Below are 15,972 nucleotides of genomic sequence, written 5' to 3'. Positions count from 1 at the left end.
GAGCGGGATGGCGGCCGGGAGGGGTCACTCTTCCTGCGCGTGCGCCGTGAGGAGACGGTGCGCACGTGCGCGGTACCCGCCGTTTTCCGTGAGGGCGGCGGCGCGCGAGGGTGGGGCGGGGCACGGCACGGCACGGCACGGCACGGCACGGCACGGCACGGCACGGCACGGCACGGCACGGGCCGTGAAGCGCGGCGCAATTAATGCTTAATTAGCGCTTAATCAGCGCTTAGTTTGTAACGGGCTTGGGCCCAGCAGTGGGAGTGCGTTCTGCAGGAATAGCATCGAGCTCTTCGGTTCATCAGTGCGTGCAATTGTCAAAAATAGATTTGAAACTGTTGTAGAATAGTTGATAATTGCTAAGCATTGTTACTCTGGTTGTTATATTGTTAGAAGGGTCGTTATAAGAAATAGGGTACTCAATGTACCGTGTTACATCTCAGTAAAGTGCACCATGAGCCAGCCTGGACAGAGCTGTAATGGCCAATCAAGGCCTAAAACCTTCATGGAAATGAAGGATCCAAACAGAAACCAATCCAAAGGGACAAAAAACAGGATAAAAAGGAGCATCTGACCCAGTGAACCTGTGCCACTCCACAGGGGACATCACTGCCCAAGGAAACCCAGCACTGCAGCATCCTCAACGGGAATGCTCCTGCTCAGCCTGCAAGCCCCCATCCTTTAGGCCTTTTTTTATTTTAATAAATGCTGAAATCACTTTAGTACCAGGAGTGTGTTCCCGTTTGTGCGCTGTCTTCACGTGCTCCTCCCTTCTGTGCTCCTTGGAGCAGCGCTCCAGGCCTGGCCCTTCCCCTGGTGGAGCGCAGCACCTCGGGGCAAAGCGCTGCTCCAGGCTCCGGGGATGGCATCCAGCAATCACAGAATCGTTTAGGTTGAAAGAGACCTCTGAGATCACCGAGTCCAGCCCATAACCCAACACAACGCCACCATGTCAAACAGACCATGCGTCTGCCATGTCCAGTCTTTCCTTAAACACCTCTGAGGATGGTGACTCCACCTCATCGAGCAGCCCATTCCAGTGTCTAATCACGTTTTTTGTGAAAAAAATGTGTTCAACATGGATTATTAGGGGAATGTGAGTCAGAATATAATACCCCTACTGGTATTATATAAAGAAGGCCCATATTAATGAGTACAGGCTAGTACAAGCTCTCAGAGCTATTAATAAAATAGTTTTCCAGGGAGGTCAAAAGCAGAAGAACCAGTAAAAATACAGCTGAAACCTGAGTGGTAAGACAGAAACAATATACTTAAAAATGAGAAGCTAGAAAAGGGTTAGAAGAATTAATAGCTGAATTTGTGAAGAAAATCCTATCGTCATTCAACCTAAACTTCCCCTGGGACAGCTTAAGTCCTCTCATTGTGTTGCTGGTTATGTCACTGTAATACAAATAGGTGTAATTTTAAAAACCAATTAGAAAAGTTAACAAAAATAATTAATTAGGAGCCTTACATAATTTCCAAGGCTTATCTGGGAACAGAGGCTGACCCCCACCTGGCTATACACCCTCCTGTCAGGGACTTGCAGAAATAAGATCACCCCTAAGCCTCCTTTTCTCTGGAAAATTTCCATACACGACAAAGTAATTGTTTTCTCAGTTTTCATGAATGTTAAAACTTAGTGCTTTGCTCCTCAGGAAACAAACAGCCCCATAAGGCTTTCTACCCATAACCCTCTCCCTTTGAACCTTTTGGGAAGCAGGATATCGTGCAGCTATTGCTTGAACACGTTTTTCAAATTACACATTTTTGATTTTTTCTGTATTCATGTCTATTTCTGCAATTTACATCATGACTTCTAACTTTAGGTTAATGTAAACCACATCTATCTCATGCCTCCTCTGATTGTGGAGGAGCAGAAAAAGGGCTCCTCTCACCGAGCCAGTCATTAATAAACCTCACAAAGCAGTGATACAACAGCCAGTATTCAATCTGCAAATGGTTATTTATTCTCCTGAAGTCCTGCAGTCATTTCTGTGCTCTGTTAATGTTTATTTCTTATAATTTGAGGCAAGCTGTCTGTTCTGCATCAAACACTCCACCCAACCCCTCTACTTTTCCAAAGCTCCATACTTTTACTCAGATCAATACACGATCACTAGAATTTTCTTGGAATTATTACCTAGCCAAATATTTGGAACAAAATGGCTGGTCGACTTTACAGAACAACTGAAAGTAATAATTTGAGAGAAAAACACTTGAAGGAAAGCAGCCGTGTTTCTCTCATTGTTCATGGAGGAGTTCTAACAACGCTCATGCTGAGGATGGCATTAGAAACTCAAATTCTTTCCTAAATTGGGCATTTTGACTCTTCCATGGACATTCACATTGCTTTATCTCAGAAAAAAACTGCATTAACAAGATGTAAATTATTTTAGCTACACGGTGCTGGCACTTTGAGGAGCAGGGGAAGCAGCTGTGTCTGTTGCGAGCCCGAGGAGGGTTCCACAGGAGCCCCTGCTGTGTCAGGAGGGGAAGGGCACTCTCTCCCCAGGACACTTCGTGCATCGTTACCTCGGGAAATGAAAGGTATTGGTGGAGATTACACAGGGATCTCCCTCTTCATTTTCCTGACAAAGTACAAGGGCCTCTTTGAAGGAGTTCAAAAGACAGGCAGGCACACAGAACTGCAGCAGGTACCAGCCTTTACTTCTGAAGAGTTGACTTCAGAGCCTGCTTAAATAGATGAGAAGCTGTAACAGATCATTCAGCTATTCAGTAGCAGTTCATGCAGCTCCAGCTCCCCCACCTGCACGCCTCCCAAAGCTCCATCCCTGCTCCAGTTCAGCCACCACGATGTTGTTGAAGTTGTGCGAGTGCTGTGGGGCAGAGGTGTCATCTCAAAAATGTGATTTGACATCATCTCAGTGTGTCACCTCCAACAGCATCACTTTCCAGGAGGCTTTCGTGACCCCATCCCCTGAAACAGAAGCCAGATGAGATTGAGACAGTGTGGCAGCAAGGAGAAAAACACTGCCAAGGGCTTGGGGGGGTCATCTTCCCCTTGGAGGTGGAGAGCTTAAACCCCCATGGGACCTGCTGTGGTAAAGAGGGTGTGGGAGGGGATTTAGGAGTAGCCAGGGGGAGCTGCTGTCAGCTGTAGTCACCAGGGACAGTTTCCATGAGTCCTTCCAAGCTGCTTTAAACCTCCCTGAGATTTGCTCTGACACTGCACTGGTGACTGTGGGCACTTTATTTCCTCTGAGAGTAAAACCCCACTGAACCTGCCCCTCTTTCTATGCACACATCTGCTGCAGCTCCCATGTCATGGTGCCATCCGTGGGCTGTGTGCTGTGTTCTGGCAGTAACTGCACGGTGTGAGAGCAGCAGCCAAAGGACTGGAGACATCTGTCTGACTGTTGAAGGGTAAAGGAGCCCCTTTCCCTCAGAAGTGCTGCAATAAAGATGTTACTATTTTTAAAATGGCACCAGTGGAAAAGCAACAAAGGGATTTGTTGTATTTCTGATGAATTCTGGTCTGTTTGGGAGCTCTTTGCAAGCATAAACATCAAGGATCTCAGAAATGTTAACATTTTCGGCGTTTCTGGTTATATACACAGGTTTTGGGCAGTGGGAGTAACAAAACAAAACTTGGGCTGTTACTGAACTCACAGCACAAAATCAATAAGAAAAGGGACCAAAAGTTTTACATTCAGTTTAGGCTGCAAAAGATCTCTTATGTTATCCAAAACAAAGCATACATTAAACCAATAGAGTTATTGCACCAATCTCTCATTTAATCTTCTAGGATCATAAAAATTTCAATTTCTCTGTGAGACAGGTCTAGCCACGCACAGCACTTGGGATTTTTGTGTTTATAAAACAGAACCCACCTCTCCTTTGAAATTGCTTTGGCTCCTGAGTCACCATCCAACCAATCTTGTCCTCAGCAGGCAAACAAGCACATATTTTACAGTCAGTGAAATATTTTTCTTTCAAAAAGGTTACAGAAAACATTTTCTAGACATTTATTCTTTTTATTTCCTAAGTAATAGAAGAGAAGCAATGATTCATATGACTTCTCTATTTCAGTTTCAAAAAACTGTTAACAAGGCTTCATATTTTAAACAGAAATTTGATCTTTACAGTTTTCCACTAAATGAGACATAAAAGTATTATATGTTAGGTGTTGAAAATAATGAAAGCTATCAGAAGAAGCACAGTTTAAAAGCCTGTCTGTAGAGACTTTATGAAGAAGAGAAACCTAGTGATACATTTGTGTAAAATAATGAACAGTGTAGAACAAGCCAGGCAAGCGTTCCCATTTCTTCTTTATTGCTGATAAAGGAAAGGGGAGAGCTTTTGAAATTGGAAATTCTAATTTCGTTCAGATTTGGAAAGTGAAATGGAAACATGACCATTCAAAGCTCAGAGGAAGAAATCCCTCCAGCTTTACTGCCAGTTGATCACAGAGCAGTATAGGATATCAGCAAGTATCCAAAACCCACTAAAGCTTCCCATGGATAATGCACCCATCTAAAAAACTGTGTCAAGATGAAAAAACACAGGAACTGAACAACTTCCCATCTGAAGAATAAATTCATCACTGTCTAATAGACCAGGACAAGTTCCCCAAGGCCCTGTGTCACTCTAAGAGTGTATTAGAGAGGATTGAATACAGAGCTGGTGGCTATTGAAGGCAAATTCTTGATGAAGTCTGACTCTTCATAAGATCCAGAAGATATTTCTTTAAGTAAACATTTCAGTCCTACTCATTTCTTTCCTCAGGAACATCAGGAATAATGTGCCAATATCCCTGATTAAGCTGGAGCTCTCCCCAGTGAACCAGAAAAATGGTCTTGCCTCAAGAAACAGATTCTGAGCTTTCTCCCACAGTTTGTAAGTTGTGTTCTCTATTTACTCCCACAAATCCCTGTGGAGCCCTGGTCTGTCTGTGGCACACTCATGACATCCTCCTGAAATGAATCAGGATAAAACCCTCCTTCCTTTTATGAGCATGGTGATGCTTTTGATCCATGTTGGGTGTTTTTCACTGTTCCCAATGCAGTGTGTTTGCTCAGATCCCTTTACAACTTGTGAAGTACAGAAATGTGTTTCACTGAATGGGAAATCCATTCATTAATAAGGAGCTGCCCCTTATGAAGGCATCACCAGGTGGAATTAGAGTGTTCTTTGTGCTGAGCCTGTTCACTATGACAAGCCTGACTTATCTGTGGTTTGTGAAGGAGAAGCTACCCAAAGCTCTGGCATTTGAGGGTGCAGCTCTGATCTGAGACTTTGCCAGCAGCAGCAGTGAAGCCTCCTCAACAACAGTGTATGTGAGGGGAGGCAGGAGAATGCTGCTTCTCACTCCCCACCTGAATGATTAAAAACCTGAGGTATAAAGAGATTAAAGAGAATACCTGAAGATGGATATCTCCCAAACCCATTAGAGTCACTCACTGTTCAGCATCCCTGAAAATTCATTTTCAGGCAACAGTCAGGCATGATTTTTGGGGTGCCCTAAAATATTCTCAACCCAAGAGCAGTGAACTGGATTGAGATAAATCTCTACCCCTTTCACTGTGAAACTCCATCTTCCAGCACAGCTGCCCCACAGCTGTCACCAAAACAGCAGGACTGCGGGGTGACTCGCACCATAACTTAATTTTTTCTCAGGAATGTAGAGCCAACAAGGAAAGGGAATATTCAAGTGATCTGGCTGACACTGTCTGAAGTCTCTGCCCTACAGGCCCACACATCACACACACAGCTGTGCCTTACCTGGCACAGGCAGGGATTTGGTCACTGTTTAGCTGCAGCAGCAGGGACCTCTGAGAGAACAGGATAAGGCTCCTCAGGAAGGCTGAGCCTCACCATCTCCCAGCAGTGCTGGTCCTCACCCCTGCCCAATAAAAGCTTCCTCAAAAGGCTGACAGAAGTTATGGACACACTTTTCAGTGTGGCAGCAAAGGGCAGCACAGTGCTGGGGGGAAAGCAAGAGCCAACAGCTTCTCTCCTGGCACAGCACAGCTGGTTGCCACAATAATGGAAGAGCTTGACTGGGTAGGGACAGCAGAGTCCTCTCAAAGCTGATCTCAGAATGCAAAATGAACAGGATCCCTGGACTGGGATCCATGATAAATTCCACTGATTTCTGGTCCCAGAGCAGTGAGACTGTTTTTTCCATCCTGCCTCCTACAAGATAATTAAATACATATTTTTTAGAGAGAGCCACCAGAACAGCCACTCCTTGCACTCTCATCTTCCCCTGGAGATGCAATGAGCAACAGGAGAGATGTGAATCATTTAGTGCTACATTGGAAAGAGCTCATTTACCACTAGAGCTTCTCTGGGATGTACAGAACACATCTGAATCCCTCTAGAGTCTTGCTCATTCTCCTGCTTTGCAATGTTTATGAAAGCAAAAAGGCTCAGGTGTGCTGTCCAGTGTCATGTCTGAAGTATGTCTGGGATGCTGACAGTGTTGCACCAGGGCTGTACAGTCAGAGCACAGCTAGGAGAGCAATGCTCCTCCAGTGGAAGCTGCTGGCTCACACCACACTCCTGCTCTGGGACAGGTACTGGAGTGCCACTCCAGCAAGGAGGCATTTTGCTTGAAAACAATAACCAGCTCCAGCTGTCAAGTATAAAAGGTACAATCCTGGTCTCAGATATTCTTCTGGTTTCAAACAGAGCAAACTGAGTGGACAATCAAATACTCACACAGTGACATTCAGAACAATTGCATCTCCTGGTGTTTTGAGCAGGATATTGCCATTACTCAGCACAATGCTGCTAATCTTGGCTCTACTCTTTCCACTGAAGGAGAGAACATCAAAGCTTTAACATCTGCACCTCCTACCTGGTATCTGTCTACTGTCTCTCTCCTCTCCCCTCCTGTTCCCTAGTCCATTTTGAGCTGAAATCCTTGCCTTATCGCATTCAGCAGTTGTCTGATCAGTGCAGGAATTAAAAGAACTTGGAGCTGTATCTTGGCTTGCATGACAGCATTTCTAAATGTCTGCAAGTCTCTGGCAAGCAGAACTTGGTGCCAGGGTCTCTTTTCATGTAATACCTTGGGATGACTTGGCATATTCATGACTCTGGAAGGTCCCTGAACAGACATTCAGTAGAACAGTTTGCACAGAGAGACAGAGGCAAGCTGCCTCCAGCCTTCAGAGATCCACTGAATTACAGAGGTTTTGTGGACTATGAGGTGGGATGACAGCCAGGAATGAAGTCCCATACCCCATGCTTTCTTCCAACTAGCACTGACTTGTTTATACAATCCCATCTGATAATATACTGCTGGAAAGTCCCAGCCAAAATCATTTCCTTGTCACACTGTAGGGCTGCACCTGTTTATTAATGCCCAAAGGTATCTATCTCATATTTATTGGCACAATGACCTGTGAATAGAAGGAATGAGCTCTATATAGCATTGTGGTAACCATGAAACTCAAGAAGTCCTAGATGTTATAAAAGTGCTATAGACATCCAAGAGAGTTTATTAACCCACAAATTGAGCTACCCCAATGCCTACAGTACAACAGAGATAGGGATTTTATAATCAAATAGACTGATAAGAGTGCATGCCCTTCTAACTCTGGATTGAAAACATCAAATCTGCACTGTGTTACAGTCACTGCAACAACAATGTTATATTAAATTCTGTTTAGGAACTTCATTTGCAACTTGCTTTCATAGATCATCAGTTATCTGAATGCAGAACTGAAGAATTTTTGCCACAGGACTGGTTTTTAAGTGGACACAGGGAAAGATGTGCATGCAAGGAAGTTTATTAATTTATTTCTCCTAAGATGGTGCAGGGTAACAGAAATATCAGAATACATGGGAGTGTGACCAGACCTGATGAGAACACTGTAACAAAGGGAAAATATGTGCTGAGAATCAGAAAGCAGCTGCTTATTATCTGTGGAATGGCCCCATAAGGATCCAAGGGGAATCCATGACTTGAAACAGAACTTGAAGAGACCAAACAGTAATGAGTGCACTGGAGGGCACAAAGAGTTTCTGCCCCAGCTCTTCCATTTGCCAGGACACCCGTGGAGCTGCTGCCATCACCATTAGTGATTGTTAATGGGAAGTCTCAACAAGAGAAAAAAAAGCTGCTGAAAAATTCCAGGCACTGTCACCACTAAAAACCCTCCCACACCTTGATTCACAAATCACTACTTTTTTGAGTGTCTGGAATAAACATTTACCCCTGAGAATTCAAAATTTGCTTTTCTCTGAGTATTTAGCAGCACTTTCCAATAAGATCTGCCTCCAAGATCCCCAGCTGATGGCAACACAATCATTGTAAGATGTGTTCAATGACAATGCCTTTTGCTGCAGCAGCACAGATGACAGGATTTACAAGCCTCTGGGTGCTGCACTTGTCCTGTCTCCTAGAAGAGGAAAGCAAGGCTCATCAGTTTAAGATGAACTCATCAGGGATTTAACAAAACTGGAAGAGAGAACTAGCTGAAAAGAATTATAGTTTCTATCCAGAAGGAAATATAATGTAAGTGCTGTTCTTCAAGGGAAGGTGGAAGAAGTAGCAATTAAAGGTTGCCTGAACTTAATTAATTAAAGGAGCTTCACAGGACAGTGAGAAGTGACTGCTGCACTCACAACAGGCATGGGGAGTGCAGAAAGATGAAGGCAGCACAAGAAATAGTCCTGAGGTTGACTCAGAGACAACTTGTGAGGCACCAGGTTCCTGAGGAAAGGCAGGTTTGGACGTGATCACTGTGGCCTCCTGTCACTTGTGTCCCTCTGTCCTAGAGAACCATGGCTATGCTGCACACATGAGGCAAAGGGAGAAGAGAAAAACTCAGTATGACTGGTGCAACTTGTGGGGAAACTTTTGCCTCATAATTGTTTTCACCTGTAAGGGCTTGAACAATGCTGCAAATGCTGCTGCTTTTACTGGGGTAGAAACAGCCGTGGATGAGTCAGAACATGGAAATAGCTCAGCTGACAGGGAAACAAAGAGCCTGGGCTCCTGCCATAGTGTAGAGGCAGTCACTGTGTTTGGAGAAGAGTAATTCCCAATTGTGCATTCCAGCATACAGATCAACTGCTCAGAGAACCCAGCATTTCTGCAGGACCTTGTTGCCTCCTTCAGCCCTTTTGTTCCCTGCAAAACTTCTTTCCAAAGACACTTTCATCCACACTGGCACATTCCTTTCCCTTTTTCAAAGTACTTGCAGGGCTTTTTCCCCACTCAGCTTAAACTCCTTAATCAGCTCATTTTTCTTCTGTTTTTCTACCCAGTACACATTGGGAATGACAAACTTGAATATTACTTTGCACTCTGGACAGGACTTGATGATGGATTTCTTGAACTACTTGGCACATCTCCACTGCTAAATGCAGGACAAGAAGTGTGTGTGGTTGCAGTTGGAAGGGATCCCAAACCTCCTCTCAGAGGCTGGTGGTTTCTCACACAGCACTTCCACACAGATGCTGCACACCTTGACCTGACAGGCCTGGAAAGCAAAGGCCTTCTCCATATCAAGCTCAAATGTTGCCATGCACATAATCTTGTGAGCCTTCCTCTGTTCTTGGTTGAAAGGGTGAAGCATTTGCTGCCCACATTTCAGCCATGACATGCAGCACTCTCCCAAGTGCCACATTCCCTCCACCCTGTATGGACACAGCTGCTCCCTGTCACCACAGGAGCTCCCAGAATCTTCCATCAACTGCAAATTACTTCCAAGTGGTAATGGGGCTTCACTTCCAGATTGTTATTTTGGTCACTGCAGCACAGCACTGCTCTGAGGGCACTGGACTTCTGCTGCTCTTCACTCAAGCCACACAGATTTCTGTCCCTGAGCCTCCTCTCGCTCTGTGCTCCAGGTGGTGGTGGGACCCCTGTCAGGCTGTGAGGGAGTGCCAGGGATGGCACAGTGGCTGTGGCTCACCCCGAGGCTGTGAGCCTCATCTGATCTCACCTGTACCAAGCACTGTAGGCACACTGTCCCTTCTGGAAGTACTTGAAGATGGTGGAGGATTTACTTGAAGGAAATCATGTGAGAACATACACTTGTTTGCCTCCCAACACTCTCACTGCACGTGGTACCTGCACATCACCTGCTCTGTGTTCATTGTGGCAGCACACTGCCTGGCCCCTGCCCCCTGACTTGTGGCTGTTGAGCACAGAGAGTCCAGAGGACAATGGCAAGAACAACCAGAGGTACAGCAAATGAGCCCTGCAAGGAGGTGCAGAAAAAAGATTACTTGATTTAATCTGGGGGAAATGGAAGAGATGCATGATGACACCCTTCAAATAGGTAAAAGTGCAGTATAGAAGGTAATAAACTATCATCTGTGTCTGCCAGGGGACAAGAAGTGATAGGTTGCAGTAAGGGAGATTTATTGGTTACAATTAGGAAGGGCTCACATTAGACTGTGTGGGGAGCAGATGAAACCACCATCACAGGAGCCTTGGAAGAGGTGAGACACCCTGTGACCAGGAATGGTTTAGCTAAAGAAGTTCCATCTCCCTCACATTTATTTCCTATGATCTTTTGTTATACTATGCACATGATGAAAATGCCCCAGAACCTCTCCCCACTCTCTGGGAGACCTGAGCAGTGCTTTAAAATCTGTGCCTCAGAGACAGGCTCTTGCCAGGCTGTTCCAGCTGCTTGGGCTGCAGGGAGATCAGCTCATGTCCTTTTAATGACATAATTAGGAAAAAACAGGATTCCAAATGATCTACTGGGTATCAACAACCCAACTGTCACTGATTTTACATGAAGCCAACTGGAATTTCACAGAACAGACTGCAGTGCCAGGCAGACCTTACAAGGACTGCAGTAAGACATCTTTGCCACTGTAGCAATCTCATTCCTTGAAGCAACAGACCGTTTCAATCAGTTCTTGCCATGGTAGTTTTGTTATCTGACTTTTACTTAATTGGTTACTGCTGGGTTGTCTTGGAGACTTAAGATGTGCTCTTTGAAACCACTGGATTCTTATATGCAGCCTAGGAAAGAGAAATGGGATTTCACACAGCAAAGTTGTCAGTAACAAAGCTGGACCAAAAATGCTGAACCACTACATAAATGCATTATCTGGTGTCCAGCAACACAGCAGTCTGCTAAGCTCAACCTTGGAGATTGGCTCCCAGCAACTGAAACCCTAAATTATTATTTTAATAATCATGTCTGAATTCTTGTCTGAAGTCAACTGCTACTGCAGAGGGCAAGTCAAAGTTTACTGTGGCCTCGTTGCCTGGGTTGGCTATCCCTGTGTGTGCACTCACCAGCCCTCAGGTTTGGTTGCCCCCTCCCCAGTTTTCACATCCAGATCTCTTGCTGATTCCTCTTTTGAAGGTTTTTGTTTCTGGCGCTCAAGTCTTGGCTGACAGGAGTGCAGCCATGCTGTGTGCTGATTGCAGCTGGCAGGTGGATTAGAGCCCATTCAGATGGCTGTGAAATGCCTCTGCGAGACAGAAATGGCAGAACAATGGATTATTTCACCATGAAGAGCCCAGAAACTGATGCAGACAGTCATGTGGAGGAGACAAGCTGAGGAGCATGAAGACATAAAGCAATTTTTGCTTCCAGAAGCCCCACGAGATCTTTCCAGCTCAAAGTTTTGGAGATCTGCTGCCAGCTCCCTTCCTCCTCACCTAAGCTGGTTGATTTCTCTGAGGTACAGGATGTTCTCAGTTTTTTCCAAAATATGTGGGAGCTACAGTTGCCAAGTAACAAAACCTCATCACTCTTTTTCTGAAATGCATAATTCCTCATTTCTCAGTTTCATGGAATGGACAGATGAAGCTGTGATCAATGACACTTGTTCACTATCAGGATCATTTAGACTCCAGTCTTGCCCCTGATAAATCTATTGGATAGAGAGTTCAGGGTGAGGAAGGGATGTAACTGCCCTTTTGTCTCTCATCTTCAAAAACAAAACTGGGGATGCATTTCACGATTCATTGAACTGACTCAGTGACCAGTGTAATGAGATTTCATTAAGAATAAGCAACACTGCAGCCAGGGAGAGGCAGCCTGACATTTTTTCCAAGAGGTGTCCTTCCTCTTCACCTACTGAAAAGCACTCATATGATCAATCCCAAACAAGGCCAGAAAAAAACTGATACATCCCACTCCTTCACAGGAACTTGGAGCAAAATTCAGCTCATTGCAGTATTTGTGGAACTAAAGGAGATCCACAGGAGGACAAACAAGATGATGAGGTATGAAGAAACTGTCTTAGGAGATGTGAATTGAATCAGGAGAGAAGAATGCTGAAAAATGAGGACAACAGCAAGATTTGTAAAAGGAAGAAGGCCCTAGGTAAGCTCTGGTTCAGCTGCTGTTCAGGAAGTCCTGGAACCAGCAGCATTTGCTGAATCTTATAGGGGGTTGGTTTTAACAGATAAAAGGAAGTGCTTTTTCACACTGTGGAAGTGAACTGCTGGAACTGGCTGCCCTGGGAAGCAGACAGAATTGTTAGAGTCAGGCAGCAATTAGACAAAATCACAAGCAAAAAGCCTAGACATGGACACTAAATGCCCTAGGCAGGGATGTCCACTTTAGCATAGCTGATACAACAATTGTGGCTGCTGTTACAGGAATGAGGGGAATGGACCACTAAAGTGGCCAAGCATGTGTGCTTTCCCTAAATAGCATCTTTTATTGCCTCAATCTGCAACAGAGCAGTGGACATGATGGATCCAGGTTTGCTGTTATTTCGTACTTGTCTCTAATTTGATGGAGGCTGTGTTCTTCCTGCACCATGGCAGAGTTCACTCCCCTTTGATCCTGCTCCCAATAAAGCCAACAATCTACCCCAGCTTACATAAAGAACCATACAACCTCCAGATTTCATCCAAGGGTTCATCTTCTCCTGAATATCTTGAAATCTTTGTCTATCCCCTGATTTCCTTCTTCCTTCCACACACCAGCAAGAAGCACCATGTGGCTGAGCTGCTTGCGAATCTTGAAGATGATCAGTGTCTGAAAGTTTGTGACACATTAGCAGAGTGACACAGTGACAACTCCATGTCTGTGCACTTCAATAAGCTAGTTATAAACAAGAGGGTTTCTCCTCTAATGTTCCCAGTCCTTGCTACCACACTGGAGAGGACTGGACTAATGAAGATTTCCTCCTGTGAGCTCCATGAGGCATGTGCACTATTCCTTCTGAACTCATTACAGCGAACAGAACATAGAGCAGAAAAAGCATTTTTTTGCTGGCTATAAATCATGAATGACACTGAAGTATTGCTATTAGCAGCAGAAAAATGCTTTCCTCCCCCAACCTCATCCAGCCCTGTGTATGTACAACACTATGGCAAAGGGTGATGGGGTGTCTGGATGGAAAATTAAATAGAGGTTGTGTTGTCTGAAGATAAATTGGTACCTCCCTTGACGTGAGTGACTTTGTCTTTTTCTGATTTGTCTTTTAACTTAAAAAACACTGAGACTAGAGATAAGGATGAGCTTTAAAACCCTAGCCTTTGTCCCCTCCCAGGCTCTCCTGAACAAGTCCTGTCTCTGAAATGAGCTCAAAATGAAGATAAAAGTTCTGGCAGTAATATGCAATATTATTTTTGGCATTTGAAGAATCCCAAGCTAGATAAGGGAAAACTGAAAGGAAAACAAAGCTCTGTTTTTTTCAAATGCAAGAGACCAAATTCTGCTTACCCACATGAACCCAGAATCCTTTCTTTTTCTTTCCAGATTATTGCAGTAATTCCTGATTTTCACCAGAGTAGCTGATTATGGGGCCTTATTTAAAACTCAGCACATTTAGAGACCCTGGTGGAATCACACAATAACACAACTGAAAGGCAAAGGCATGAGAAGACAATGCCAACTCCCCAGCTCCTGCCCAAAGGCTAATTTGGCTTTGGACCATGTTAGCTGTAACAATGATAAGATTAACACCTGATATCAAGGGAAAGGCTGAACTGTCTGAGACCTCCTTCAGCAGCACAGAACTCACTCCAGCTCCTCTGGCAAATTAGCATATGTTAGAGGAATGGCCTCTTTCCTGGACTAGTGTGTATTTCCCTATAGAGCCTTTGTGCAAAGCTCAGAGGAGTGTTTCTGCTGATACATTTGTGGGTATGTTGAATAAAACATGTGCCATTTGGCATTGTTTGCTTGGGCTTCCACAGAGAATGGGAGAGGGCACCTGTTAGTGCAAGGCAGAGAGCCATGAGAGGCTGAATCTGGCCTTTCCAGGAGCAGGATGCAGCCCAGGCAAATGCAGGAGCATGTCATGTTTTTTATTCTGAGAGAGCCCTGACCAAAGGACACAGCTGACCCTGCATTGATTGAAGTGCCAGCTGAATATGTTACCTTAACACAAGGAAAAGTAAAAAGCCAACAATACAAACCTTTGCTCTCTGTACGTGTACTGCCTTGTTACAGCTGTGTATGATTTGGAAATTAAATGGGAAGGGATTTTCAGAATAAGCCAAGTGTTTTAGAGGCAAAATTTCTAGTGCTTTGAAAGGCTCCTGTGTGTCCAAAGGACAGCCTGTGCTCTGCAAATTTCAATGTGCTTTGTGAAGGCTGGAAGTTTGATAAGAGACTCTAGTTCTCAAGAGCTCTTAGGGCATCCTGTTCTAGGGAACAACAGTTATTGATGCTGCTGGTTTTAAACTAAGAAGTTGTCACATCTCAGCTGTTCTTGGATTAGACTGGCATGTGAGGAATGGCTGCATGGAATAGCTAGAAGCATTGCCACCTGTTGTGTCTATTCAAAGTTAATAATTTTCTAGGCAATTAAGAACTTTGCAGTGGTACATTTTATAATACAAGATTTGGATGATGTGACCAGAAGGAGCATCCTAGCATAAGAAATAGGATGCTTCTAAAGGAATTCAGAATCTCCCTCCTAAAAGCTGTGAAATATTCTCAGGTCAGTTCAGAGAAGCAGCATATTGAGAAGGATGTCAGCAAGAATCAGGAAGAGCCCTAGAGGAAATTCGTTTGGCCACCAGGTACAGCACTGTCTTCCAGATAAGCTTTGATGAAACACTTGTTCATTTCATTTCTGTCACGGTGTTTCCAGCTCTGTAATGAAATGCCTCATCCCTGGCAGCTGTTGTGCCAGTGACAGGAGTCATCCTGTCCCACGTCAGTGACACCAGGGCCAGCTCTGCAGAGAGTCCAGTCCCTGGCCAGGCAGTCACGGATGTGCCTTTGGCAAGGAACAGGCAGTGGGAAGATGACTGCAAGATTATCTGTAACTACTAAAGGACATGCCCTTGACACCCACAGAGCAAGGGCATACCCTGCCCTGAGCTCTAAATAGTTCAAAAGCTAAAAAAGCTGCCAGTCTTTGGTTTCATGGAGCTGATCATGGCAGTAAGGCCATCTTTAGCAGGGTGTTAATATTTGGGGAACCTTCATCTCCAAGAGATTTCTGTTTCATGTAAACAAATTAATTCTTGTCTTCTATGCAGTCACAATAGTCAAAACACACTCTTTATCTACTCTGACCACCCTTTGTTAAGCAGCTTTGCTTCCTTGCTCCCACCTTCTCTTGTTCTGTTTGGTACTGGACACTAAGGCTCCTTTCCCTCAATAGAGGCATCATAGTTTTCCACAGGAATACACACAGTATGCACCACTAAGAGCTGGTTTCCTTGCCAGCAGTGGGTGTGGAAGGTTGTAACTTTTTCCAATTGCAAGGAAAAAACAGCAAGCTCACTGACACAAATCTATCAGTGAAGCTGCACAAGTGTATTAAACAGAGCAAACAAGAACTTTGCTGTTACCTTTCAAGTAAATAGTTTCTCCTTCTCAGTTTGCTCCAGCATAAAAATGCCTCTGCCCTGTACATGCCACTGCCAGTATTTATTTTTTAAGAATTTGGATCTGTTTATTTATTTATCCATATTTAGTTTAAAAGTCTGGGCTCAAAATTAAACAGTCATTCATAATGTCATTATCTGCCTTGCTCTGCAGTTAGATACTGTGTGGGGTGTCACAGGACAAAACCTTTGGCAAGGCCTCTAGAAGAGCAATT

The 15,972-nt window shown here is 44.5% G+C and overlaps 1 pseudogene; it reads right to left on the bottom strand.

Annotated features, from left to right (window-relative positions):
* Positions 1–8,698: 8,698 nt before the first annotated feature.
* LOC139597915 (E3 ubiquitin-protein ligase makorin-2 pseudogene) lies at positions 8,699–10,465 on the bottom strand (annotated as a pseudogene).
* Positions 10,466–15,972: the final 5,507 nt, after the last annotated feature.

Source organism: Agelaius tricolor, unplaced genomic scaffold (assembly GCF_023055355.1).
Source record: "Agelaius tricolor isolate 1412-34295 unplaced genomic scaffold, bAgeTri1.0.p SCAF_18, whole genome shotgun sequence".
NCBI lineage: Eukaryota > Metazoa > Chordata > Aves > Passeriformes > Icteridae > Agelaius > Agelaius tricolor.
The sequence above is the reverse complement of the archived record's forward strand: the minus strand, read 5'-3'. Positions and strand labels throughout refer to the sequence as shown.